Source organism: Anser brachyrhynchus (genome assembly GCF_964034855.1).
Source record: "Anser brachyrhynchus genome assembly, chromosome: 18".
NCBI classification, from domain to species: domain Eukaryota; kingdom Metazoa; phylum Chordata; class Aves; order Anseriformes; family Anatidae; genus Anser; species Anser brachyrhynchus.
This window is the reverse complement of record NC_137711.1, coordinates 6,436,640-6,463,224: the sequence shown is the minus strand read 5'-3', so window position 1 is coordinate 6,463,224 and position 26,585 is coordinate 6,436,640. Positions and strand designations below refer to the sequence as shown.

Here is a 26,585-nt window from a genome sequence, read left to right as displayed (position 1 = left end):
CCAGAAATAAGATAGGCATCATTTATGCAGTCTCCTCGGTAGCTCTGCTAATGGGCTGGTTATAATGGCATTACGGGGGCTTTCCAGGCAAATCCGCTGCACTCTGCCTGCGGCCTAATGCGCTGAGGCCTCGCCTTGGCGTTCGGTGATAGTCCCTGTGCACACAAAGCGTGTCCTCTGCCACTGGCTATTGTTTGAGCTGCAGGTACTATATTTAACCAAACAATAGCTAATAAACAAAAGACATTTTAAGTGGTTCGTAGTGTCTGCTGAGCACCCGCTGCCCTTTTTGTGCTGTGCTCTGTCTTCAGTCCTGACACTCAGGTCTCCTGGGTCCTATTCAGCTGCAAAAGCCCAAAGCTACAAGTGAGAGGAATAAACTAATCTGGTGGGGAAATAAAACCATGGCTCATAAAAGCAAAAGGGACAAATATTTGAAAAGGAAAAAGCAGAACAAAATCAAATATAATTGTGAGCCCTACCACAGGAGTGCCGTAGAAGCAGCAAGGGTTCCTACGCACAGGCCTCAAGCCAGCCGCCTTCGCAGGTGCCAGGACTCAAACCTGTGATTCCAGGTAGCGCTAATAAATTTGGGTTTGGATTTGAATTAAACCACTCCTCTGCATGCCTGGGGATGTGACTCAGAGCCGCGGTCCTGCAGAGCCGCCGGAGGTGCACGTAGGCAGGAGCTGCGGGCACCCAAAGGAGGCGAGCTCTGCCTGCCGAGCTGGCAGCCTGAAGTGGGGAAGGAGCTGCCCCAGGTTTCTCATGGGGAGCTGGCTGAAGTAGAGATTTCCTCCACTGACGGGCTCCAATTCAGAAATACAGCTGCAGTCAGGTGGTTTTTATTCCTACGCCCGGGGGTTTTTTATTCCTACGCTCAGGGGGAGGAAGGCGATAGTATTTATTAACCTGATCGCAGGCCCCGAAGCTCGATCCTCACTCCAGATATGCAACAGTCATCAGAGCCTGTTGTGTCTGCATGAACGTACTAATCCTGACTCTGCTTTCTGAATACATAAAGCGACACATAGGGCCATTCATCCTGGATAGAGTCTTTTAGGTGGCTGCAGAGGGCAAGACAGTATTTGTAATATGGAGAACTCTATGGCAAGCTATTTTAGTACCATAGGATCATTAACATTTTTGAATGTCTGAGAAGCTGCTAACATTTATAAGATTTTACAACCAAGATCCATTCTCCCAAATAGAGAAAGAGCTCATATTTTTCACATACACCGTAGATATTGATAATTTTCTCATTTTCTGATATGACAGGGTTTGGGGATTTTTTTCCCTGCTGAGACAAGATGACTGACAGAAGGAGATGAGAATTTCTCACAAAGAGAAGCAATGCATTTTTACACAGCCAAGGCTGGAAGAAAGCAATAATTGTCCCAAGACGCAGGCACAAGTCTCCAGAGCGGGTGGTGATTTATTTCAAGAGACACCGCTGACAAAAATGCCAGGCATGCTTTCCCAAGCCAAGACGCAAGCTGAGATTGGCCAAAACACTGCCTTGCCCTGCCTCCTGCCCTGCTGCCGGGCGACCCTGTCCTCTTGCTCTCATATAGCCATGAGCCTTCTTCCAACACTTGGCCAGGCCTTGCAGCTGCTTCCACTGGTGCACACAAGCCAAAACATAGCCCCCTCTACCTGCTGTCCTCCCAGACTCCTCCTCCAGCTATCCTCTACCTCCTCTCACTGTCCAAATCTCAAGTTTTTCTGTGCTGCTCCTAATAGCTTTGATGTATGCCAAGTCCCATCCTACTCATCCCATTAAACCCCAGACCTTTCACAAATCTTTCCTGCATTGATCTTCCAGCCAACTTTTGTCTCTCTTACATCTAGGTTCTCTCTGTTTGTATTTCTCTGTCTGGATCTGGGAACAGTTCTGCTTCTATTGATGCTACCGGATCCAGGGCCTTATATTTTATTAAACTCCTTGGGGCAAGGACGATGGCTTTCAAGGTATAGTAAGTATGACTGCTCCCTGCAATGGTAACACCTGGGGTGTCACAAAAACCTCAAGAGGCTGATGGATATCACAGACAGCCTGATGCTTATCCCATGCTAGACACTGGCTCGAGAGAGACATTTCCATGTTAGATACCAGCCCCAAAGAGACATGTCCATGGCATCCCTGCCCCGGAACAGACACTGACTTCACCTAGCAGAGGACAGGCAGTAGCTGTCCAAGTCTGTGCCACTCGCTGTAGGACAGCAGGGCCAGAGCTCTGTCTGTGGTGGATCTACCTTCTGCTCCTTTTCTGCAGGCACACTTTGCTCTCCCGTGCCCTCAGACCAAGACCTTGGTAGAATGGTGCTGCTATGAGCAGCCCCTGCAGGCAGCAAGTGCTAGGGCACCAGGGGTCCAGGGACACAGGCTCTGAGCAGGTCTCTGATTTGGAAAACTACACAGTATCAGCAACTTACAAACTTAAGTGTAGAGCAAGGCAAGGCCAGCTGAAAAATATGCCACCATGGGTGAGCGAGGGTGCTCAGGAGCAGGGCAAAGGAGGGTTTCCAGGCACAAATCGCAGGGCGGCAGTGAGCAAGCTGCTTTGCTTTTCCTTTTTTCCCCTCCTACTGATTTAGTCTGGAAGTATTTCAGAGGGCACTTTCTCCTGTTATACGGCGATAAAACTCTGGGCTCAATAACTGAGATCTGATGTCTGGCATCAGAGCAATACAAATAACAATAAAAGAAACAAAATAGTGGTGAGTCAGGCTGGTTTTGACTTGGAAAAACATCAGTTATCCTTATTACTCACCAGCTCTGCCGTCTCCTCTGGGGGACTCTGCCGGCCACCGCAGACTCTGCAGTCTAAGAGAGGCTGGGTTGAGCTCGAGCCCTCCTGGAACCCACTCTCCCTGGGGCTGCATGGTGCCAGCAGTTTTGTACCCATGCTGTCAGGATCCAGAGTGCACAGACACACACACACTCATCAGCAACATGCACAACCGGCCTGGTCCCGCTGGAAGGTGATTTGTGCTTTCAGGATTTGTATTTATTAATTTCTAGACTGTTCACTTCTGTTTTGGCTCCATTTTTCTCTTCAAGTGAAAAATTTACCCTGAATCACAGCGCGTTATTTCCACTTGTCAAGATAAAGGTTAATGAAATACCAGTAACTGCATCACAAATCTGGCTCTGTATCTATCGAAGATTTTTTATGGCACACTAAACTGCACAGCCCATGCTTAGAGAAGTCTGTGATTTAAAAAAAAAAATAAACTGTCAGTGGTCAAGAAATTGACAATCAGACCAGCTGAGCTTCTGCCTTTCGCTGCTCACCTCTCACCTGGGGGATGAGGAAAAGGCCCTCGCTCAATGGCCACAGGGCAAGACTTAGCCCAGCACACACAATTCCGCAGGACCATGGTACTTAAACAGCATTTTTCTTTGCAAACATTGTCTGCCTATGGATAACGGTTACTTGGATATCTGTGCACTATATCAATAATATATGAAGTACACACATATATATGTACTATCTCCTGCAAATATATGTATGTAGGATTTAGAAGCAGCATAACATTTTTTTATGTGTAGCTGTCTTCAGAGAGATTTGCACCAGAGGTACAAAGAGGATTTTGCATACTGGCTGCAAAAAGTTTCTCATGCCCTAAACATGAAATGGGGGGTGGCAGCAGGCAGCATCACAGAGCTGCTCAGCATGGCGGGGCTCACGAGTTGAAAAGAATTACGCAGTGACAAACTCCCCTTTGAAATCCATAGATCAAACCCCAAATTAAATACTCGCCAATACAAAAGATGCACCGGTTTAGCAGCAGTTCACATCCATGAGCCTGCAGGAAGGAAGGGAGGGGCAGCTTTGTTTTCTTCCCAGGGAAGGCCAGCAACTTATGGGATGAGTGTCAGAAACTGCCGGTTGGGATGAGTCATGAGATTGGCATGGGGCGTTTTTCATTAATATTGGCTTGAACACATGCCAAAGAGGATTTCCAAAATTCACAGCCGGTTATTGCTTGTCATAGGGTTAAAAATCCTATAGCCTGTTATTCCACTCCAAGGCATGCAATCAAAAGCCTGCAGAGATTATTCTGAGAAGGTTCGTTCTGTAAATATGTTTTTATAAATTTTGAGTACAAGTGAAGTTTAAAAAAAATAATAAAACAAACAAACAAAAAAAAAGCTCACCAACTTCTAACAGAGCAAACCCTCTTACAGAGAATCTTTTCCCTCCCTCCTAGGTGGATTAAAAAGCATTGTTGTGAACTCCCAGTGCAGATTTTGTTATGGGCTAAATCAAAATGCTTTGGAGTTCTTGGAATTCAGATCTGAAGTTCATAGTTTCAGCCCATATGCCGCATATGGAAGTAAGATAAAGAGAGCGATGTACTTTTTCTTCCTTTTGATATGCAAAGATTTAGACAAAATACTTACTTTCCAATTTGCTTTTTCAGTAGAAATCACTAGAGATGCTATCAAACATGAAATACCCTTCGATGCCTGAAGAGCTCCTGAAATGATGGATGACATCAAGAGCCAAAGGAATATATACAAAGCAACTGAAGAAAGAGATCCTTAATCACTCTGTGAAGCATGCTGATTCGTTGCCATCTACTTAACTTAAAGGTTTTGTCGTCATATATCTAACTTTAAAATGGAATGAACCATTAGGAAGAAGGAAGTCTCTGTTAAAAAAATCAGTCCTGTCCCTTTGGCTGAAGCATGAGCAATAACACACTTCATCAGGTATTCTCAGCAAGTCCCTCATTAAAATGGTAGTGCCAGGTGAGACCTAATTTTCCTAAAGTTTCCAAAGTACAATGCCAAAAGGAAAATATTTAAGATTTTATGTATTCATGAAAAATAGTAAAAAAGGGTGCAAGCCCCTCCTCCTGCTAGTTCTTTGATAGACCTCTGCCATTTACAGATATTTTCCTGTTAAAATTGCATATCAATACTTTTTTAATAAAAAAAAACACAAAGCAAAACAAAACTTTTGCCCACTAGATGGCTGTAATTGTTATGGCCATGCTTAATTTTTGGTATCAAATGCTCATCTTTAACGAAGTGTATTCCTCCTCCTTTTTGTTATTCTGTGCTAGATGCTGTTGATCACCAGTGCGGCAGAGGAAACGACGGGCTTATCACTTTGCACATTTCAGGGGTTTGTATCCAACATCGGTGTTGAATGGCTTGCTGTGCCATGTCTGAGGAGCAGGAACCCAGCACCGTTCTGAAAGACTAACTGGGCATTCATTTTTCATCACCAAAAGGCATACTTTGTTTTCTGATAATAGAAAGAATGATCAAAGACTGAGATCCCTTTGGAAAGGCTTTCCTGATAGCATGCCATTTAACACAAGCAGCTTGCTATTACTGTTGTATCACAAAAAATTTTGCAAATCTGATGGACGAGAGCCCAGAAGGCAGGATTGAGCATCCATGTCCTAGATTTAGTATCTGAGCTGATATGAAAAAGAGGCAGAATCTGCTGAAAAGAAGGCTCAAACGATGCATCACATAGAACACAGTTGCTCTGATGTTTGCATAAGGCTCAATTCCAGGAAGAGAAATGGATCTGTGCAGTGAATTTGCGAAGTGTTTGCTGGCTGCTGCGACCCGTGGCTGCACTTTTCCAGAATTTCCACCTGAAGGGAATGTCCACGTGGGCTCAGGTGCAGAGAAAGACAGAAAGACTTCCCTGGTTCAGCTAGCAAGCACGAGGCTAGTGCTTCAGCTAAACAGAGCCGCTGGGGTATAAACACCTCCAACATGTTTGACAACTCTTGACTACAGATATGTGGAGAGGGAGTCAGCCCTCTTCTCACACTTTCAGTCCAATGCGTTTTTAAGCAGTAGGCAGAAGCTTTCACAACATCTCTCCATTAAGCACGAGCCTGCATGAATTCGCTGAGGCATCGCTGTATGCCCTGCGCATGGGTTATCCTCACAGCTTTGCCCCATTCAGCCTGCAGATAAGTCTGCCCTCAATGGAATTAGTTTTTATTCAGGGATGGGTTCACCTCCCAGTTCAGCACTGCCCAGAAGGTGAGGGATCAAAGTCCATCAGGTTGCTTAAATGCAGCTTCTCAGCTCAGTGTCTGCAAAGAGTGTTCGCTCAGCAGGGCCTCGTAACCAGCTGAGCTGAGCAGTGCCCTTGCCTTGGCCAAACACACCACACCAATAACGGGTGCACGTCCAGCACCTCAGGTTTTTGGGTAACCTGGAAGAAACAGCACTTCTGGCATAAGACGAGCTGCAAAAATATCTGGTTTAGAAGAATTTCGTGACAGCTGCAATGCACCGGTTTAATATCGGTCAAGTAGATAATTCCACTTATTGCTCGCTGTTGCAGAAATACCACATAAAAGTGCTTGGAGGCTACAATTGCAGTAAAACCAGTTGTGTCCTCCTGCTTTAACTGTATTTCTTCCTAAATCAATATAAACAAAGCTGTCTTTTTTGGTGCCTGTCCTCCAAAGGGAGGTAGCGCCCCCATGATGGTGCCAGCCCCACACACCACGGGTCACCCAGCTGAATACAGCCAGGTCCTGGCTTGGCCCGACCCCAGCACTGCCCCCAGACAAGTTATCGCATGGGGCATGTGCTTTAGGCTGTTTTCTTGCCATTCCTGCCACAAGTCCAGCCTGGCCAGGTATTTAAATCGAGTTCATAACCTTGCTGTCTGAACGCCTTTTGAAATTATGTTAATCAAGAAAGCATAACGAGCCTTCAAATTCAGCTGAATTGTAAGTAAGGGCGAAGTGCTCAAGTAACGTGGCTCTTACATCCTAAATCCGTTCTTATCTCCAACGCCTCTGCAAGGTTGTCCCGTGTCTGGAGCACTGAACTAGGCCATCCTACCAGTGTTTAGGGAATGCCCTTAGAGAAGTGTCATTATCCTGCTCAGGCATCATTTCCCTATCTACAAAACAAGATAGAGCATTTTTGATTCTGCAACAAAAGCCTTGGAGACTAATGGATGAAAGAGCTAGGTACCATTAAGACAGACGGAGGTCCATGTTACCCTCTCTTCCTTGCCGTGAAAGTAATTCCTGCCATCATCCTTTGAAACAATCTGAATGAGTCCCTAAAACTTGGACACTTCTCTAACGTCCTCTGACTTACTGGCTCTTTTGTCCTCCTGTCCCTGCAGCAAATCTTGCTGAACAGGTTTATGCAAAATAATCTCCATGCAAACATTCTGCAAATAGATCAATTCCATGTCCGGTACCAAACGTCCTATCGGGAGCCCACTGAGCAAATGGACGTCTTTGCTATAAAATTACATACCGGAATGTCATGTAGCATCCTAACCATATAGATTGGAAATAATTTAACTTTCAGCACGGAGTTTTCAGTATTGCAACGACAGCAGTATGAATAGCCACATTTTCTGAGAATTGCAAAGGACAAGTGGTTAAGGTCAGCAGCTTCGCAAGAGTCATTTGCCTTTGGTGCCTAATTTAAGACTCTCCAGAGCAGACTTTGCAAGGTGCAGATCCACTGAAGCTCCCAGTAAACTGTGATGGAATTATGGATGATTTGCATTTTCTGGTAATCAGCCTGGAGAGAATGCAAGCTGTGCCCACAAAAACAGAAGTGTGCACAACTGAGGCTGGTTGAAGACCATGACACTCGCTCCTGCAGGCAGAGGAGCTCCTGCCCAGCTCCGTGCTGTCCCGGTGGAGCTCACCCTCCCACCAGCTGCCTTCACAAAGCAAACCACAGACCACAGAGATTTGCTGGGTAAACAGCGAGCCAGCCCTGCAGTATCACTGCTGTAGAGAAACTGAAAAAGAGCTGCAAGAGGTGCTCCCCACCTGGTGCAGCTCTCCACGGGACGATGCTTAGGTATTTAGGAGAGCGGCACGTAGCACCTCCCTAACCGAGATGCATGAGGCTGCACCCAAGGGCTGTCTGACCCGTGGTGGAGATATCTAGCAGGGAACCAAAGAGCCCAAGGAAGCCGGGAGCGCCGAGGCAGGTTGTGCAGCCACTCCCTGTGTGCAGAGGGCTGGAGCACGGCCGCTGCTGGCTGGGGAGCCCAAGCCCCATGGCCGGGGGGGAGGCTCCAGCCTCCAACACGAGGCTTTAGCATGGCTGGTCACACACCTCCCCAAAACAGAGGTCTGTCCCCTCCTTCAATCTCACCCAGACACTGCTCTGAACCAAGGCATTTCATGAGCCTGCCCAACGCGGGGAGCTCGTTTGCACGTTCCCTTTTGGTTTTGTACCATTTCCAACATTTCTGGCAAAAACATTTCCTCTGACTGTTTTCCTTCTAAAAACAGCCTCTTCCAGACAGAGCTGCTCTGCCACCATTTAGCCGGGTAGACATGCGGCTATTTAAAACGCGGAGCTAGAACATTAGCAAAACACTTGTCTGCTTCCAAGACAAGCAGCGGAGGGGAGGGCGCGCCGCTGGGTGCAACCTTGCCTGGCCCCGGGAGGGTTAAGCCTGCGTCATGGTGCCCTGTGCCGAATTTAAGGCTCCTGGGAATGGAATCTGTGACAAAACCTGACAAGGTTTTAGGAGCAGCTATTTCACAGCCTTGGGTATTTATGCCTTTGGCTCCCAGCTCTTTTGCACTCTGCGGTCAGCGGTTTAATTATTTACCAGGCTATACGCAGCACCGTTCGGCAACAACCATCAAACCCGACATTTTGCTAATGCGAGGGTAATTGGGTTATTTTTCTCCCACCAGCTGAACCCCCCCCCAATCTGCTGGGAGATGCAGAGTCATAGCTCTGCTGGCTTGGCTCCCTGCCACCCAACTGCTCCTTTAAAACCCCATACCTCCCATTGAAGGAACTCGGTGTCCTGTTCGCCAGGAGGACGTCAGTGTTTCTATGGAAACTCTTCCCAAAGATTCTCGCTCCGTGCTGCTGCTGCGTATTGTATGACCGGCTTTGTACACGGCAATTCATTATAGAGGCTGTGACGAAAAGGGAGCAGCTCTCTGCCCAAAGGGAAAAGCATTCAAAAAAAAAAAAATCCAACCACCACACCACCTTAGTATTAATAAGATAAGCCACTAAAACTGAAGGTGCTAAAGCTGTTTGGTATTTGGGTTATGAATGGAATCTGCTTGCCTGTGCTCCTTGCAGAGAAATGAAAAATACCATTTCCTGAATAATTAGCTTAGCTGAAGAAAACCTTCTAAATTCTACATAAGGTCCATTTTTTTTCCCCGAGTAGCTAGGGGAAAATTTTCCACCTATCGCCATCACAATCATCATGATCGATGAGTGTCACGTAGGTAACAAATGGAGCCAAACAGGAGCCCCGTACGTGCACCGCTGCGAGTGCAGGGGAGGCTCAAAGCCGGGCTCAGATTTCGCATTTGAATTAACATCTGTGAAGGGGACACAGAATTAATAGGTTGACGGAAGATTCACATTAATTTCCCATTTTCCTCAATAACAGAAAATCACTGGAACCAGCAGAGAACACGCTGACAACATTTACGTAGATGTCCCTTGCTGGTTACGTCCAAAGGTGGCCAGATTGCTCACCCTTCTGGAAATGAGCACCAGGTATGAAATGCTAGGAAGGCAAAAGGTCTGGATTTATTTCCCGCTTCTATCATGGGTTCGCCCTGTTATGTTGTATTGAGAAATATCCGTTAACTTGGAATATCTGCAGTTCCTAGCTGGTGGTGTGAAGGTGCCTGGGTGCAGCACAGCCGGGACAAAACAGCTCTCCCTGCCCTTGGGAGAAGCTCTGGGCATCTCAGCAAACTGGGCTGCAGGGGTTTTGGGGCAAGCACACCAGTACCAGGGTGCAGAACCATAGCCCCCAGCCCAGCAGAGGACTGGGATCTCCTGCAGAACAGCAGGATGTTCACACACCGAGCTGGGAAACAGCACCGAGTGAAAACCTGAGCAGAGAAGAGGATGAGAAGAGACAAGTGTTTTATTTTTAAACCTTATGAATTTCTGAGTAGTTCTGCTTTGTTGCTTTCCTGGGGAGGAAGGCAGGGTTGGGAAAATAGGAATCTCAAACTATGCTAGCTCCCTGATCCTGCGCTAAAGACTTGTATTACCTTTAATTGATGTTTCTGAGTGCATTCTCATTGATTTACCCCAACTGCGCTCTTTGTGCAGAGAACATTCTATTCTCAGAGTGTAATCTAGACCCATGCAAACAATATAGATGTTTCCTGATAACATAATTTAGAAAGAGGAGAGGTAATTACTGCCTATGCTGAACACACGGCATCTGCGCTTGCCAGCATACGACGAACCCGTGACCCCGTTCGGAATCTGTACCGGGGAAAACTCCCAGCCCCGCCAATGTGGTTCTCATTTTGCTGAGGGCCTTTTCCATCTTTTTAAATATGCAAGCCCTCATGCCTTTGATTTTTAGTTTCCTTATGATATCTCATGCTGAAATTATTTAGAAGGATCTTGGAGACTCTTCCATCTGAAATTCAGGGATCATTCCTGCGGAAACGCCTCTGTTCGTGGAGGAGAAGAGAGCAGCGATGCTGGCAGAGGCTGCAGAGCAATGGGGAGAGGGCAGGCAAATTCTCTTGGGAGTAGCTTGTTCTTTTAAGTGCAATGAAACAGGTTCTTGCTTTTAAGAACTTGTGTTAAATACTTGAAGAAGAGGTTGGAATTATCCGACCTGCTCAGAAAAATAAGAGTCTGTTTGCCTATATGTAGTTCGAGTGCTATGATCTAAGATGAATAGTTGGAGCACTTCTGTCTTACAAATCATGCCACAAGTGCTATATTTCATTACCATCTCACTGATGGAAGGATATTCGGGGCAAGATGTTGCAATCTGAATTTTCATCTCTAGGGTCAAATCTGTCTCAGTTCGGCAGTGGCTAGAAAGCATTGCCCCATAGTGGGGTTCTGTACAAAATAAGCACACGTCCCTTCACCGCATGGTCAGTTGAGATCCATATCACAGAGAAATCACCACCGTAATAGCTCCCTGTATCAGCTGCCTCAAGAAAAAATAAAATTAAAAATAATAATAATTTAAAAAATCAATGACTGAATTGGAAAGCTGAGCTCGGTGACCACTGGGATTAAGTCAGAGAGGACGAGGCCAACTGCAAGGAAAATAAAAGCACTTAAATACACTGCTGGCCAGCATAAAACACCATAAAAGAGGAAGCAGTTTACACAATTGACAGTAAATATTAGTTAATCTTTTGTCTCCGTACATGTACACGTCCTCCCAAATCCCAAGTCTCCAGAGGGACCGGACAGTCCGGAGGGTTTGGGTTAAAACCAGTCCGGGTTAATTGTGCAGAATTAGCCAGGCCAGCTAGCACAGGTCAGACTAAGCCACAGAATTTATGATGTAACAATTTTACTCTGGTCATCGCAGGAAAGCAAACTGAAATTAAATCTGTTCAAAATAATTAAAATGCTGTTTCCTCAGAAGGCCAAAGAACAGGTAAGTCAGTAACAGAGAGGAACTAGAGGCAAAGGTGGAGAAATACATATGAAAATATATTTATTTTTAAACACTAATTTAAAGTCACAGGAAAACCTTTCATTGTGCACAGTTCCTGAGGTTTCTTTAAACAGGGAAAGAAGATTAAAATATTAATCTCCGCTGATTTCGCTGTGTAGCGGCAAAAATGAGTGTGGCTAGAAAGACTGACCTATGAGAGAAGGTTGAAAAAAGCTAAATTTGTATAGCTTGGCTAAGCAACAGCAGCACATGAGGAACGCGCTGGCAGGGTGCAGAAACAGCGAAAGATGGATTATTATTTGGAAAGACAACAGAGTTAGGGGGTGAAAATTAAAGAAAGGTCAAGCAGAATGCTAGAAAAGCGTCCTCTAAGACTCTGGCACATTCTTTAAGTAATGAAAGCCATGGTGTGCTGAACGTATAAGCATGGGGCTGAACTTAGCTAGTGTGAGGACCGTCGGATGTGACTTAAGGCTCTTCTATTCTTGAGTTTCCAAAGCAAATCACCTTTAGAAAAGTGACAACTCAGCTCTCACTATAAGTCATTTCTTCTCCAGCTTGGCACCTAGCAGTCACTGATCATTTCTTAAAATCTTGAGCAAAAAATAAACTGCAAGGAACAGTCCAGCTCTCTGAGGGAATGGACAAGCCAATCTAAAGCATCTTTGTCATCTCTGGTTTCCATGACAGTTGCATAATCAGACATTTATGTAAGTCGAGGTTTCCTCTTTAAATAGCAGGCTGTGATCTCATGCGCACCTACGGTATAACCCATTTGAATGGGGAAGATGTGCCAGTTGTGTAAAACTAGTTTTTTAATGCTTCCACCTTATTGTTATTTATTCATCATGGCCAATTAGCCTGGAGAGCGCTGCTCATACGTGAGCGACTCTTCTTGTCGTGGCCCAGAAATAGCCACCGTGCCTGGCTCTGATGGATGGCCGGGCTCGGCGCTTGCTCAGACCCTGGTTCAGCGGCCAGGGCTTGCCAAGAGGCAGGGATTTCCTCGCCATATCCCTCCAACCACCAGCCAGAGCTCCCCCTGGCTCATCCCGGCCAATTTGGGATTTCTGCAGGCAGGAGGGACCCACCTGGGGCGGCTCTGCCAGCTTTGGGAAGTGCTGCAGGGGTTCTGAAGGCTCCTCCGAGCTCGTGCCAATGCAGAGCAACAAAAAGCGATGCCAAAGATATGGCTGGCTTCCCAGATCTGATATTAATTGAAATGAAGTAAAGCAGAGCTGCTCTGTGGAATTTCAGTCCTACTCCCACCTAGGTTCATGTAATGAGATTGAAATGCAAGCAAGAGTAACTGCAAGATAAACCTGCTTTAAAAAAAATAAATAAGTTGGCTACCTGGAAGAAGTGGGACCAGCAGGTAAATGGCTCTCAGCATATATGGATATTCTGCTGTGCCAGAGACTCCTCAAAACCAGCTCAAAAGCTGCATCCAGTTAGCAAGTGGTGCTTGTACTAAAAAGCCATCTTTTCAGTACTTTTTTGCCCTGCTCTGCATCAGCACCATATGCAAAAACACCATGAGACGGGGAGAACAGGCAAGAACAGAAGCCTGTCGGCTCTGCCAGCTCTTGGGGCCACTGCCAGCCTCCCAGCACAGTGCCTCCTCTCAAAGACCCTGCCACGAGAGCAGCACAAAGCCTATCACAGCCCATTGTTCCCGCTATCAAACAATCAGCAAAAAATATCTCCGCTTGCTCCTCGGCCTAATCTTCCTCCTCCCACCGAAGCCGATTTAGTGACAAAACAGGGCGGATTGGGGTTTGCAAGCGATTCAATTGGATTTTGCAACCGCAGCAGTATCTCTGAACAGCCGTCCATGGTCCCGGGCCCCCTGCAGCTCCCGTTAGCCTCCATCGCAAGGTCTCATTTTGGCCCGGCCATTTGCCCAGATTTTTGAAGGGGGGGGTTCATTTGCTCGTGCAAAGCGACTCCTGTGCTGCACGGAGGCAGCGCAACGGCTTAATTGCGGCGAGCGCTGCCGCTCCGTAGAGCTGGCTCTGACGCAGGTTACGTAACGGGATTGTTAATGCTTTTTATATGTTGGCGGAACTGAAATTAAAAGAGGAAATTATTCTCCTGATGCTCAACTCTAATCCCCATCTGTCTGTGTTTTTACTTTTCTGCACTTGCAAAGCTCCCTGATCAAAAGGTCTTGAATAGATTCCAGATTTCCAATTTAGTTTGCTTATGCAACCCAAAATATTATGGCAGTCTTTCTTGGGGGCGATTAAGCATATATTTTCAGTTCCTCCAATTCTCTCAGTTCCAAGAGCACTAAAAATGGCATAAAGCTTTAGCTCATTCCATACCATTAGCACCACAAACAACTCTTTTTTTTTTTTTTTTTAAGACTTTAAAAAGATAGGAATAGCCAACAGCTTTGCAGAGAAGGAATATATGCTGAAAAAACGCGATTTGTTAAATGTCCCCTGCGCCTTGGCAGAAAAGCAGGCAGTCTATACCGATAGAGCTGCTCAGCCAAGGCAAACAACAGGGGACGAACAGACACAGAGCTGCGCCGTGACCAAGCAGGGCAGATCCCTGAATCCACAAAACTTGAGAGCTCTTTGGATCGAGGCTCTCGCTTTGTCCCATCCTGAGGATGGGCTTCAGCTGCGCTGCTGGGAACGGGTCTGATCTTTCTTGTGGTTTGGACAGTGCTTGGTTCACCCTCATCTGAAAACTGGCACCGAGTGCTTTTATTCTTTCTTCTTCCTTCCCATCCTCAGCCCTTCACCTGGTGCTAGGACTATGCGATCACCAGCAGGTTTTGTTTGGGGTAAGAAGGAGAGAGCTTACACTGCAAAATGTGGTTTGTACCCAAAGCACCAATGAATGAACCCAAAGCGTAACTGCAACACCCCCATCCCCACTTCTCAGGATGGTGTCATCCCTTCTGGCCACTGTTCCTATGCTCATGGCAGCTGTTAAACAACTGCACCACAGCACAGCCCTGAACCAGAAATCCAAAAGGCAGTTTGTCCAAATTTGGGTTGTGGAAGCTGTTATTTAAGGCTGTTGCTGAATCCCAGAAAATACCGATTTCTGGCTCAGCCAGGGCTTGGAGCCTTTCTGCTTTCCAGGATAATTTGATCTGAGAGCCTGACTGCTGTCAGTCTTACACGTTTCAGAGAAACTCAGCACACGAGATGCCCAGGAACCGATTAGGCAATGGCAGAGGAAGCAACGCAGACCCCAAGCTGCCCACTTTGTGCTGGAATACACTTCAGACCATTTCTGCTGCCTATTTTGATCAGCTGCCAACCTTTTCCCAAGAAGCATTCAGAGTGAATTTTCCCTCCAACAATGCCTAGTCTTAAACACACAACTGACAGGCACGCTTGAAACCTTAAAACAGAAAGGGTATTTTAAAAATTGCCACCGTATTTCAGAAATTGCCACCACAAGACCCATGCAGCAAAAGGAACAGCGGCTTGTGTGGCTCAGACATACTCAGCAAAGTGGCTCCACTCGAATCACACGAGCCATTTATTATCTGTGTTTCAGCAACACCCACAGGCTTTGGGGACCTGCACTCTGCGTGTGCAACAACAGCTAAATATAGCGCAAGCGACACTCGGTGCAACCACAAAGCATCACTCACTTGAAAATCATCGCTCCCTTCGCTGCCCTGGAAAATGTCCCTGCAGCCCCAAACCAGGGAGGATGCTGTGGGACAGCCTGTGCTACCAGGAGACGAGCTGCTTTCACTTTACAAAGATTCCTTAAAATATCCTATTGCTGGTAATGTTTTTAGCAGCAGGACAGCTCCAGCAGTGCTAGAAAGGCAAGAGGGTAATCATCCGCCAGAGCTGGTCCGCTTCCAGTTCTGGGGAGCAGCGAAGCATATGCTAAAAAATCTCTCATCTCCGTGGTTAAAGCTAAGCAAATTGAAATGCTTTGCTGGGCAGAGGTGGACTTGAGGACACACCTCGCTCCAGGTGGGCACCTAACGAGCTGGTGAAGTTAGAGGGAAGGTAACCAAGTGCTTACACTTCTTGCTGAACTGGGGCCCGAGCGCTACTCAGCCCCCCATCCTCTTAAGCAATGCATTTTTCACGGACATTTCATTTGACCACATACTCAGAAAATACCATCAAAATAAAAAGTTAAAGAGCCGGGAGCCTTTGGAGAATTGAAATAAATAAATAAGCAACCTGGGGAAATCATTAAACTGCACAAACCGGCAGCAAGCCTTAAAAAGGAACTCCAGCTTACGCTAGCTCAGCGTTTGCACGTAGATGAAAGATGCTCCAGCCCCAGGGACCTGATCCATGACGGCTGCTCCGCACCCCGTGCCACAAACCCTGCCGGGAGGTGGGGTGGGCTCAGCCTCACACCCATGTCCTTCACCCTTCAGCCCTCCCAGAAGGGGAGGCAGCACACAGGAGGCTAACACACTTGAGGCCAGCCCGCACGACGCAGGAGAGGCCCCGATCAAATGTTGCTGCTCTCAGCGGCGAGCACCCCGCTTATAAATAACGCCAGATCCAGTTACTCCATGACCTTCGCTTCTCAGCCCCAGCAAAACCAAGCTTGTCCTGCTTGCACCTCCTCCCCAGGGGAGCAGCCCTGTGTTTTAGGGCTCCCACCCCAATGTGGGGTGACGGTGATGCTCCCATGGTGAACCAGCACCCCAAAAGCCACCATGGGGCAGCAAAGCGGGGGTCTTTGGTGTGCTTTGCTGTGAGATGGGCACCGGTGGGGTCAGCCAGCGTGGAAAAGATTTGATAAATGGGGTTAGTGCCTTCCCAGCACCTTAGCACAAAGTAGTCAGATTTAGACGGAGTCTGCATAAAATGGAGCTGCGCTTTGCAAATCCATTAAAAAAAAAAAAAAAAAGCTTTTTTTGAGAACTAACCCAGGGATAAAACGCACACATCACGCACAGCACATATAGTGTCCTCTCCCCCTCCCCAGGCTTTCATCAGGAGATTTCCTGGTTCCTCAGACTTTCAAAGCTCCGGCCAGGCTGGCAGCGTTTCAGATACGCCGGGGCTGATTCGCAGCTTGGACGCAAAAACTCAGTGACCTGAAACAAAGGGAGACGTGGCTGCTCCAGCGCTCGTCTGAGCCCCAGGCGCTCAGGAGGGCCCGGAGCGGCTCCTGCCTGGCCAAAGATCCAAATGTGGGGCCAGGGAGGGGACGGACACACGGCGAGGACACGTGGAGGGAAAGGGCATCCAGGAAAACAAGCTGCGTCCCAACACCTGCCCCAGCACACTGCCATACCATCATCCGCACCCCGTGCAGCGTTCCTCAACAGCTCGAGAGGAAAATGTAATTTCTTTAGGAGACTTGCATTTCCTATTAGCTGTAATTGCCCAAATAAATCTCAAGTGCTAGCACAGCTGGTCTTCTGTTGGTTTTTTTGGAGTTTTTTTTTTTTTTTAAACTCACCATAAAGTGTTTACTAGCAGGGTTTTTCGCAAAATTTGATTTCAAAATTTTATTGGATTAACAATGAAGATGAACAGTGTATGATTCCTTCCCAAGCAATTTGTTGTAAATATTTAAAGGCTTAAAAAAAAAAAAAAGCTATGTTTGGTATCTCTGAACTGCACAGCGCATTTCTGTCCCTTCACCGGAGCGACATAAACCCACGGATGTTTTTTCACACAGATGAGTGGGGAAATGTGAACTTTGAGATTTGCTCAGTGCCAGCGTTCCCCAGAGCTGGCTGTAAAACCCCCAGCTCCCACAGACATTCCTGGCAGAGCAAGGGTTTGGAGAAGGCGAGCGAGCAGAGCCCCGCGCTGCCAGGGACTCGCGTACCCGCGGTATCTGGTGTTATTTACTTCCTCGCGGCACTCGTCAGCTCTGCTAATAGCTGAGCAAAACACTCAAGTACATTTTCATGTTCGCCACTGCAGGAAAATCCCATTTTGAAGACACAGGGGTATCTCATGGGAAAGCTTTTGAGAAACGTGCTGGCTCGAGACAGCCCTGCTTATTTTGGGATACAACACCAGCAGCTCGGTAACTCTTCCTGTACAGGGTGCGGGCTTAAACAGGTCCCCGGTAATCCACTGGCTGTCTTCCCTGCAGCATCCAAATCCAGTGAGCAAATGCTAGGCAATAAACTTCTGGGTAAATGGAAAAGCGAAATATCCAAAAAAAGAAAAAAGCTCCCTGCCAGCTCTTGAGGGATTACGGCTTCGCTTCGGTTCTGAAATGTTTCTCGCGACGCTGCCAATGCCCAGGGACATTAAATTGGAAAGACAGATAGGCCTTTTAATAGTTTAAGGAAAAGGGGCAGAAATTCTCTTCCCTTATTTGAACTCCTCATTCAAGCAATAATTCCTCACTGAGGGAATAATATATCTATATTTTAATTGAAGGCTGTGCACACTGTACGTTTCAGTTGATGTTTCCTTCTAGTCAGGGCTTTAGCAATCTGCCTATTTCAGGAACAAAAGCGCCGGGCGAAACCGGGGTTGCCGGGCACTGATTTGGACACGCAGGTTTCAGAACCGGGCTGTTTGGCAGCCCTGAGTCACCGCCGGGCTCAGCCCGAAGCTGGGTGGTGCTGCAGCCATGCCCGCATTTACTGCCCCTGCGCACGCTCTGCTTGTGCTCTGGGCACAAGCCCTTCCTCGTGCCTCAGGCACAAACCCTTCCTCGTGCCTTGGGCACAAACCCTTCCTCGCGGGGCTCTGAGCACCTGCACAGCCTCCAGCCATGGTAACGCTGAGGAGCTGCTGGACACCGAGCGGCCATCGAGGTACGAACCCGCAGCGTTTGCTCCTGCAGCTTCAAAGCCATCTTAAATAGCGAGACCGCCAGTGCTATTTGGGACCTCGGAGGGAATCCCAGCTCACCCCTAAAGTATTTTCCTCCCTCGCTCGCCCTGACCACCCCGTGACCCCGGGCTGATGCAGCAGGGCTTTGCCAAGGCGGCTGCCAGCGGAGCGCTCCTGCAGTTGTCGCTGCCCGCCCAGAGAGCCGCGATCGCCTGGGGCTCCCCGGGAAGGACGGCGGCTTCCACCCCCAAAAATAATGCAGGATCTAAACTGGAGTCCGTGACCATGCTCACTGTCTAAGCCATTATGGTTTTAAAACAGTAACATGACATCAAACAAACAGGAAGACAACCCAAATCACTATTTAATACAAACCTTACTCTGGGTATTTTTCATTCTTATTTTTTTTTCCATTTCATTCTCCTATTTTCCTCTAAAATAATGATATTCCAGGTCAGACTGTGACTGCTGGAAACACTGCGTGACAATATTTCAGGTAATTTGAAAACACTCCTGAAAAAAAATAAAGCACTATATAGGACACCGAAGAAAGCTGTGAACCTTCCCATCAAAAAGCTTCCCTTTACTTCTCCCTCTGCGCCCCCCACCCCTCTGAGCCCACCTGCCTCGCCCAGCACAGAGCTGCAGCGATACAGCCCCACGGGGAGCTACAAGGGACACTTTGCTCCCCTGCGGGCACCAGCTGAGCTGCAGCTGCTCCGGGGACTTTCCACAGACTGGATCAGGCCTCCAGAGCCAAACCCGATGGGCAGTGCCCAGGCAAAATCTGCTATTTCCATAGAAAAGGCGCTGACCCCCCCGGTCCCCAGTTACAGCGCAGACCTGCAGGCAGGGGCAGCCCAGAAACCCACCTGCCCCTTCCTGCTCTAACAGGACTTATCAAGAATAGATAAAATGGAAAAAAATCCCATACATAACAAACTTTTCCTTTCCTTTCTTCTGGAATTAATTTTCAACACCTTTTGTTGTTGTTTTTGTTTGTTTTTTAATTGCTTGATAGCAAAGTCTGAAGTCTGAAAAAAGTTTACGTCTTTAGGTTCATTTGGCTGTAATCTGGTAGCACTCTGGGTCTATCAAAAGCAACAGAAACTGTTATTTGTGTTTTTCTGTGTTCACAGGAAAAAAATTATACACTTAGATAAACTGAACCATTCTCTTTGAACTTTTCCTTTGTTTGAATTAAATACTGTGGAAGCCAGCACGTTAATCACGCTGCAAAATGCACCGAGTTAGCGAGCTCCGATTTTTTGTTTTAATGAGCAAGTGTTCCTTGTGATAACTTGGGGAATTATACTTTCTGAATGGTGGGAAAATACACAATTATGTCACATCCCACCAAACTAAACACACTATTCAGGAAATATGGATTTTTTTCCCCCAAAAAAATTCTTTTTCTTTGCTTCTATACTGGAGAACTGTGGTTGGGGATTATAATTCCTTTCAAAGTGTTCTTTCTTAACAATGTTGCTGCTATTCATGTTTCTTTTACAGCATTTTCTGAATTGTTCTAGGTATTTGGATCTCTCTATCTGGAAAACGGATTTTTCTCTCCAGAGTAACACTACCTTAAAACCCTTTCCGTTGGGATGTTACGATGAGGTTCTCTCAACACAACTATTAGTGCCTGGTGGTGCAGTTAATCACCTTGCTATGTTTCCTAGGATAATCGCTGTTCCTGAAAGAGTAAATCACTCATTTCCATTAACAGCCAAGTGCCTGGTGGGCTGCAGGTTGGCTTCCCTCAGATCTTACATGGACAACACAAGCCTCTGCACCGCAAAGGTGCCCCGAGCCTCACAGGAGACCCGTGATGCCTGCACCCCAGCCCCCAGGGATGCCAAAGCCCCAGCGGGAAGCAAGGCCGGGTCAGGGCTGCAGGAGGGAGCAGAGCCCCTTTCTGCAAAGCTTCTCGGTGCACCAGCTTGGCACTGTTTGGCTTTGAACCTCTCGGATTCAACTTTTCCGCAAAATTTATTTTGATGGGGATTTTTCTTGTTGCAACAAAAAAGCCATGCCAGCTTCAGGAAAAGCAAAGCCGTTCCAATCAGGGAAAAAAAATGTGCAGATTGCAAAACATGGCAAGTTTTTAAGGATGGAACGAGCCCAGATGGATTCTCCTGTTTCATTTGCCAGGAGGAGGAGTGACTCAGAGCTCGTACGTTTTATGGGAAGTGCTTGGCACGCTGCCGCGGCTGGGGGCCCCAGGGACAGGACCAGGGCCAGAGTGTGATGGCAGAGCCCCCAGCCAGCCACGTCTCAGTGACTGGAGACCAAAGAACAGGCCCCGTTCCGCAGAAGTTGAAGGACAAGCATAGCTTTTTTTGCTCATTAGAACCGTCTGTTTTTTTTCAGAAATCAGCTCCTTGTTTCCTTAGTAACTCCTCTTGGAAGAAGTAAATGCACCTGAGCGTAGCTTAGCAATGTGCAGCGTCTACATACGTTGCCTCATCCATTTCCACCCACTCTCAGCATCTCCACAATCTTCCATGTCAGCCCTGCCACTGCTCGGTACGTGGTCCGATCGCCAGAGGAGTAGGAGCAGCTCAAGCCCGAGAAGCCCGTTAACCAAAGCCGTGGCGAAGAACAGAAATAAACCCGCACCAGGCACCATTGCAAATGTTGCTCCCAAGAGATGGGAGAAATTGTACGCCGAGATGTATGCGCATAAGGCTGCCTACGCCTATGTGTGGGAAGGGGTTTAATGGGGAGCCGAGAAAGAGCCTGCATGTAGGAGGAGAAGAGCAGATGTTAGCAGCGCCTTTTTGTTTTCCTGGATGGCATGGCAGAGGGAAGATCGAAGGAAAGCTCCCCTTCTGCAGAAATAGGAGCTCGAGGCACAGGCTGCGGGACGTGGCAAGGCTTTGGCCATGCGGCCAGGTCAGGCTCGGGGACTCTGGCACCAGCAGCAGCCACGAGAGGACCGGCGAGACCACACACGGCCCTTCACAGAGCACCAAGCACAGCATGGGCCTTGCTCTGAGGCATCGAACTTGGAAGTGACTTCTCCTTGGGCTTATGGAAGGGCTTCCCCTCACCCTGACCCAGGCACCTGGAGGTGATCACAAATGGCCAGAGGCAGCACTTACAACCAACGCCCGGTTGGGTCGTCGATCAGAAACCCGCTACCAGCTTTCGGAATACCCTGATGGCTTCAGTTCCACTACAGAAACACCGGTGACTTTCCAAAGACTCATCCCTCCCTACAAAACAGCCACGTGCAATGGAAGTACCCACAAGTCGCCGTGCGGTGCCCGAGGCAGGGAAGGGCTGTACAGCACACATTCGATGCTCACACTGTGCTGCTGGGCTGTATCACCAGGCTGAACACCCCCGGCGTCACATGCCAGCCCATTTCATAACCTACGACACAAATGGCTGGTGGAGGGCAGTGTCTGGCGAGCTGCAGGCACACCCTGCCCCAGGAGAAGGGGCTGGCAGCTTGGGGAAAACACCAAAATTGGCCCAGAACAGGACCGAGCTGCAGCCACTGGCGCAGAGTGCAGGACTGGAAGTTAGGAGGGACAAACAACCATTGGGCTCGCCACAAACTCTTCTGCCACTCATTTTGTACCAGAGCAGCTCTTAGAAGCCCTAAAGCCTCATGCCATACTTCACAGAGTCCCCGCTCGGAAGATTTCAGCCCGAGCATCTCCCCGAGCTTCTCAGCGCCCGCACAATGGGTACCTAGCTCAGAGGGAGGCTGGGGCTGCGTAAATGCCTGGTTGCCAGACACAGAGGCCATTTAGGTGTCATGCTAATGGCCCTGCCCATGCTTTTATATATAATTTTCTTTAGCTGGCAGTGGGCGAGCAGCTCAGCTGCCCCATGGGCTCAGTGCAGCGCCTGATCCTAGCCGCATCCGCGCCCTGCCGGTCGTTGCTCTTCTTCCTTTGCAAGGCACAGATACAGGGCCCCTTTAAAGCCTGCATGAATGAGCCTCTCATAAATTCCATATTGGAGAAACTCTGGCTGTATCCTTTGGTCATGAAAAGAAATTAAAGCTGCATATAACATTCAGTACCCTGTAATCCCTCCGCACAGCCTTGTGCCTGCATAAATCAGAGCCTCTCATGAATATTGCACTGTACCTGCAGCTGCCTGACCCACATGGTTAAAAAAGATAAATAAAATGAAAACAAAGCGGCAGTCACGTAAAGGCTTCACAAACAGCACCTGCTTTCTGAGAGCCTGAAAGGTCACAAAACGCAACCTGAGAAGCACACAGCTTTCAGAGCCTTAAAAGGAGGGGAGAGCGTGTTTGTTCTTCCTCTCATGCAGCAGAGAAGGAAGCAGGGCGATGCACGGCGAGCCCTCTGGCAGGAGCTCTGTGGTCATGCAGAGGGACGAGCCGCAGCACCCCGAGGGCAGCACCGAGCAGGGAAGAAATGCTGTTTTATGAGCCTTGGAGGGGGAGCAAGACCCCAGGCCCTTAACTCGACGGGTGAAGGGCTTTTCCCACCAGAACTAACTCACAGGCGTCTAGGATTTCAAATTTTGTCTTGATTAAAGATAAGGATCTGTCTCATGCCTCTTTTTTTTTTTTAATCCCAAATCTTACAGGATAAAAATCTAGCTTTTCATCCAGCTCCTGTAGAGAGGCCAGGCACAGCTGCTATTAACAACTTCCCCAGAGACCAACAAAATACATCGTGGTGCTTGGGGGTTTCTGTTGTTTAAACTTCAGTCATGGGCAACAAAAACTGCTGACAAGACATCCCGCTCTGTCCCCTCCATGTTCTCCCTTGTGTTTACTGCCCAGAAAGTCTCCCTCCTTGAATTTGTGTGTGGGAATGGCACAAATGCATAAAAGAAAGGATCCCAAGTTCAGCATAGATTTACCTTCTCAGGACTTACCAGAGACCACAGACCAAGCTTGTCACTCTCTGGCCATTCAATTACTTTGCAACCTTTACCAAGGCAGTAGTATGCTCCTGCCTCAGCTTCCCCCGTGGTGAATAGCAATGCTCTAGCTACCTCAACCTCCCTAGAGCCCACCAAGAGTCCTGGAAGAGATCTGAGTTTTGTCCTGTACAATTTTCTGTGGCAGTCTGTATGTACTTGCTGCATGCTACCTTCCCACCAAAAAATGGATTTTTCTTTTAATAACAGTAATTCTCTTTCAGTTCCTTGCTGCCACTCACGCTGCAGCTTCTCCTACGTCAACCAGAGACAACACAGCGTTGTGCCCCCCCCGTCGTTGTACTGCAAAATCCCGTGTCTTAAAGCATTAAGCAAAGGTTTGTATTGCAGCCAATGAACGCTGTTAAAAGGGTATTGAATGCTTTTTCCATTGCCATTAATTGAGTGAAGGGAAAACAGACTCCACTGCTGTCATATCACATCAAAATAATTAGCTCAACTATAAATAGCTCAGCTTACTCACTTTTTTTTTCTCTTTTTTTGTAAGGTCAAGACTGCAGCCAAAAGGAGCAGCAGCACATCCCAGCAGAGCATCCCCGTCTTCCACTTGGATTCAGACAAAGCAGGGAGAAAAGGAAGCGCATCTGTAATCAGTGATCCCAAGGCCACACAATTACATCATAATTAGACAAATAATTAGTCACATTTAGATAAGAAGAGGGGGGGAAAAGAGTATTAGCAAGCCCACATCTATGCAGATTTACATGAGCTTAATTAATGAGCATTTTCAAACCAATTTTAGCTAAACTGCCTTTGTTTTTGTTGAATGATGCTTCTGCATCAAGTTAAATTATTCTTAATCACTTCAACATTAAGCACAGCTTCTCCGTGAATAAGATGAGCAGAATAAGCTGTGACACCAAGGCATTTTCTTGACCTTGATTCGGGTTCACGCCCCGGCCTGCTGGGAGCCATGCCCTTGCATTTGCTGCCGCTGACCCTCATCACCTTGTCGCTCGTTACTGGCTGGCAGGAGCAGCCAGGTGCCTCTACTGCCCAGGGCAGCATCACACCACGGTGCTAGGAGGAGCAATAAGCCTAAGCACTTGGAGCAACACTGAGCACAGTGCAGGCTCCTGGACTTACAGAACAGACACAGCTCCAAGGCTGAAGGATATCTAGGGCTCGACCCAAACTGCAGCCATGCCCTGTTCCGGTACTTCTCCCACTGTTTTAGCCTTGTGATCAGCTCAGAATTATCATCGTATTACAGCAATTAGTATCTTCAGTAGCCAAGAGATCAAATCTGGACTTGGAGTGTGTCATTTGTAGATGCGTTCACTAGAAGAGGCCCCTGAAGTTTCTGTGACAGTGCTCGAACAGGGCTGCTTGTGTGCGGTTGTTGTTATCCCCTGGAAATCCAGGGTGCTTGGAGGCACTTAGGTACTAAACTCCTTTTGACTGATGTTTATTCTGTGCAGTGCAGTCTCAGTTCCAGTCCAAGGGCTGCACAACAGCGTATTTAGATCCATCTCTATCCACTGAATGAAACCTGAAATATTCCTTTTCCTCCTTCTAAACTTCCCAACTCGTTGTAGCATCATAAATCACAGAAACCTCACTGTGCTCGCTCGGGGCCTGACTGCAGCGGTGCGGAATGGGGAACTGAAGTCTCTTTCCACTGGTTCTAAGCAAAAGATTTTATGCAGCTTACCAATACACCGAGTTTTCATGGGAGCCAGTGGGAGTTAAATACCCAACTTGAAAAATATATTTGTGCCCAGGCAGGTCTGGGAGGTCTGTAAGTGGATCCTGACCTGCTCACAGATACTTTTCCTGCCGGGTCTCACATGCAGCCGTATTTTTCCAGATACACTTATCTATCTGCCATACGTGGCGATATATAACTCTGAAGAAGGCAGAGTAGGTGATTGCCTTTCCCTAGTCAAGTGCAGCAGAAAGGTCAGATTTAATATGAAGCTGAGCGGCAATGAAATGACACAGAAAATGTACAAAAATAGAGTGTAGCCATGCTGAAAGGCAAGCGTGTCTGCTCGTCCGGCTGAAACGCCCAGCAGCACAAACGCGCCATTCATCTCCACAGAGGCTCTTTATTGCTCCCCACTCTTAGGTTCGGGACACTGGCATCGCTTCCACTGGAGATGCGCTTTCCAGGAGTGCTGGGGATGAAGCAGGTCCCTTCAGACCCCCGGCAGCCCCTGGTGCCACCCAGCACCTCGGGGAGCTGTGCTGCATCTGCACTGTCCCAGCAAAAGATGTTTTCCCCAGTCCCCCCCTTCTAATGGCTGGGAAGCTGCCGCACGGCTTATGTACAGCCCTACAGCTATTTATTTTAATTTTGGTGGTGTTTTTTCTAAGCACTGCTGGACTCTTACAAGATGGGCAGATTGTGCACGTAAATGGAAATGAATGCACAACACATTAGCTCCCTATGTTCGAAGGAATACAGTGGCAGTCCCTTCTCGTGCCCTGCATGCAGTGGGATATTTCAGAGCTTCCCTATCTAAATTGCATTATGCTATGCACATTTTTTTCTCAAAGTCACCCCTGAAGTCCACAGCAGATTTCAAGGAGCAGTTCTGACCACTCGCTGTGGTTCAAGCCCCAGATCCTAAGCACTTACATCAAAGACTCCAGATCAGCCACAGGCCATAGGAGCGCCTTTAAAACTAATTTTACAGCTGACAACGAGCTCCTACTTTTGCTCGCCTGCCTCATTTGGAGTTCAGGATTCAAAGTGCCTTTCAAAAACATGCTTGAGTTATGGGTAAGGCATCAAGCAGGGAAGTGGCTGTTCTTAAAGCTGAGAGAGGAAACTTTCTGAAGCTATCTATGTCATGTAGATATGAAATAATAGAGAATTGTTTCTTGTAGATACAAACTACAACTCAGTTGCAGTATGGCTCGTGATAAAGACATTGTGAAAGCTATCAGATGAAACTCTGTGTGCTAAATCTTCTTAATATTGAAGAGAAATGTAACAATTTACTGCCTGTGCTAAAGCCTGGGCTTACTGGAAGCGTATCCCGCCTTGCTTCCCCATATCTGCCTCTGTCTTTTAAATGAGTGCCATGAATCACAATCTAATAATATTTTTTTTTAAGAAATGCTTCTTTCCTAGGAAATCACATTCAGCCACAGTTTAAAGTAAACTCTGTGCATGTTCCAAACATTTAGAGAATACACTTAAAAGCCAATAGAGATGTGCTTCCTTTATCTACAGGTATTGGGCATGATCCAGTTACCAGGCAGGTCCACACCAGCACTCCCACCATCTCCGGCAGGCCCACAGTGTGTGGCTTATCAGGGGAGTTTTCAAGGAAAAAGAAAAATTACATGTAGAACCACAAAAGCACCATGAGCTAATTCCAGCCAGCTAGAAAGGCAGTGCATGATCTAACCCGGTCATCTAGACCTTCCCTACTGAAAGCGTGCTTTCTAGCAGGCCTCTCTGAGCACACATTGCCCCCATCTGAAAGGCAGCACCAGTAACCAAAGAGCCGGT

At 47.5% G+C, this 26,585-nt stretch overlaps 1 long non-coding RNA gene across 1 annotated transcript; it reads left to right on the top strand.

The window, feature by feature from the left end:
* The first annotated feature begins 21,698 nt into the window (after positions 1–21,698).
* On the top strand, positions 21,699–24,513 carry LOC308179787. The gene is made up of 3 exons (XR_013940538.1): positions 21,699–23,249; positions 23,323–23,436; positions 23,607–24,513. It is a non-coding gene; the product is annotated as an uncharacterized lncRNA (long non-coding RNA).
* The last annotated feature ends 2,072 nt before the right edge of the window (positions 24,514–26,585 follow it).